We start from the raw sequence: 3334 nt of genomic DNA, 5'->3' as shown, positions 1-3334 counted from the left end.
TACAAATTTAAAAAAAATTAAGCCACGTGCTACTTCAGCTATATATGAAGGATTTGGAGTTAAATTTATTTTTTATTTGTAATAATTAATAAAATTAAAACAAAACCAGTATATCATAATAGACTTCTGTGAGGGCTATTGTGATACAGTGCTATAAACATAGCCATATTATACAGAGCAATGAAGTAAGACTATTGTAATACACAGAGATGCCTAATGTATCACCTATTAAGGTTTGTAAGAAATTACATTAAAATTGACAAGGATTTAGCAACTTTTGTAACGACCCGTTTTATCCATTAAACTTCATACAATTTTTTAAGTCATATTTGATATTTAGTATTAGATAAGTTGAAATGATATTGAAGAATATTTATTTATCGTGTAATATTTCAGTTTACAACTTACCAAATTAATAATAAAAATAATGATAATTTATGTATTTATATTTGCAGAGTTAAAACCATATGTCCTTCTGTCATACTCTATCAGGTCACAAAGTATACAAGTAGTGAAATTTAACATAAGTTAAAGAACAGAATACTAACATATTACAAAAAATAATAGCATCACAATATCGACATTAAATAAAATGAAAATAATAACATAATAGAAAAAAGAAAGTAAAATACAGATCTAAAGATTGAAATATAATAAAAGCAACTCAGTTAGTACAGATAGTCAACGGGAAAACAGGAAGGATGCAACAAATGGAATGTAATAAAATAAAGAAAATAAAATAAAAAATACGAAATTTAAATAAAATCCACAATAAAAAGGGTGTGATAATAAATGCATCTGGCGATCAAGGAACAAGAAAAAAGAGAATAGAAGATAAAGATGTATTAAAAAAAAACTATCGGAGAGAAAAGGGCTTATAATTGAAAGGAATCTGAATTGAAAAAATGCAAATTTAGTTTATTTAGTTTACTAATTGAAACAAAGAACTAAAATTCTATCATTATTATCATAGATCGAAAATATTTGTGGAAACACTGTGTATGTTGAAATGATATAATTTTAATTCTTTATCTCATAATAAATTGGTAAGTTGTAGACTGAAATATTACATAATAAATAAATATTCTTTTACACAGTTTACTGAAACTTTAACACCTTACTGCCAATGTTATAAAATTTATATATGTCCAAATAGTCCGTTTCGTGTTTAAGGAAGTAGATTGAGAAAATTATGATACAATTTATATTATTAAAATAAATTAAAAGAGGTTTTTAAATCATGACGAATGTACCATTTTCCGAAGTTGTGTTAAAATTTAGCAGTAAGAAGAATGGCTATTGAGATAAAATTGTTAGATAAATAAGTAAATATAAGTTTATATGTGTAATTTTTTAACTTACACTGTATTGTAGTTTTCAACACGTCAATTCAAACATGCCTCAAGATCTCAGAAATTATTAAATATCCCTCAAGAGGTAATAAATTACTTTAAGTTAGAAAATTGATCAACTTAGTCAATTTATTTCATATTAATTCATTCATAGTCCTTTGCCCAAGAGCTGGTCTTTCACTGCAAACTCAGCATTCTCCAATCTTTTCTATCCTTCTTTCATAGTAAACATAATATTATAATACCCTTCTAGCGTATTCCAATAGCCGTCAAGAGTGTATCATAATAATCCTTCTCTGTCATATACTAATTACTGCTAGATTGATTAACATTCACAGCTTTCTATAGAGAAAAATGAAGCTGACACTATTCTGAGTAAAACGAAAATTAAAGAATTTTTTCTATCTTTATTCATTCAAGAGCAATAACAAAGTGAATATCACATCAAAGTATTTTCAAGCAACAAAACTACCTTTTCTTTTAATACATTTATGAGGCTGGTAATGATTAAAAATTTTTTTTTCAATATTTCTCCGTAAAAAGCATAAAATGTACTTCCATAAACGCAGTTTAAACATTTTTAAACTGAGCCTTTGATGCACTTTAAAGTCTGTATCAAATTATTGTATCATATCGGATATACTTGATCCTAAAATGAAAGAGAAACGTAAGTGGTAACGGTAGAGAAGTTTTATCGAAATTGAGCTCACAATAAAATGAATATTTTGTAATATAAATAAATAAAATCTATTTCGTCGGAGTGAGTAGCATAGTCGTTTAGCGCTGGCCTTCTGTGCTCGAGGTTGTGGTTTCAATCCCGGCCCAGGTAGATGGAATTTAAGTGTGTTTAAATGCGACATGCTCATGTCAGTAGATTTACTGACATGTAAAAGAACTCCTGCGGGACAAAATTCCGACACATCGGCGACACTGATATAACCTCTACCGTTGTGACCGTCGTAAAATAATCCATAATTAATTAAAACCTATTTAATAAAAAAGTGTTATATTATAACCGAAAATGTTTGCCCAAAAATGTAATATTTTCACAAGATAAATTCTTGAATTTAATCATATAGTAAAAGTCTGTGATTTGCATAGGAATTATCTAGCCGAAATTCACACTTGCAAAATAGTTTTCACAGGTAACATAATTTTGCTTTTAAACTGATATTTCTCGCCATGAAATAATTATTTTTGTGCGAGATCGTGCGTATTTGCTTGGTTTCCGCACAAAACCAATCCGCGGAAAGTCTAACATTCCACATTCAGTATTCTCAACCTAACACACATAACAATTTCCCTCTTCTTACCGCTTAAGTGACATAATGATTTTACTGCTTTAGGCTTTTAACATATTATTTTTAGAGACGTTCGATATAGTAATAATTATAAATTGGAAACTTACCACTGCAATTTCACCTAAATTGCACTGTTAATTATTATTTTTAAATATTTGCAAAAATTAAATAAAGTCTACTACTCCACGAAACTTATTGCATTCTTGATACAAGTAGCATTAAGGAAGCCGTGAAAAAATCAACAAGATTCCAGATGCCGATGTTATTACTGCAATATGTTATATAAATAATATTGTTGAAATATTAAAATGAAAAATAAATCATTACATAACCTTACCGTTTGTTTTAAGTTCGCATTTATAGACTGGGGGGGAAAAAAAGACAGACGTATATCACGGCCTGCTGGAGTATAGTAAATACAGAAAACATTTTAAAGCAACAATGTTGAAGATAGATTTTTTGTTTTGCAAAACTGCCGTCATTAAACAGAAACCAAGATGGAGATTTCATTGCAACTAATTAGAAATTCCTCTTCCAGGTATGTAATAAACGATCTTCGCACAAAATAATGTACGATACACGAGCGGTATGTTTTCTTTCAATTCTCGGAAATTAAAAAAGCTCAACTACGTTTCGCTTTTTCAAACTTTTCCTCGAACATGAAAACTTCAACATACCGCT

This window comes from Periplaneta americana, chromosome 16, assembly GCF_040183065.1.
Source record: "Periplaneta americana isolate PAMFEO1 chromosome 16, P.americana_PAMFEO1_priV1, whole genome shotgun sequence".
NCBI lineage: Eukaryota > Metazoa > Arthropoda > Insecta > Blattodea > Blattidae > Periplaneta > Periplaneta americana.
The sequence above is the reverse complement of the archived record's forward strand: the minus strand, read 5'-3'. Positions refer to the sequence as shown.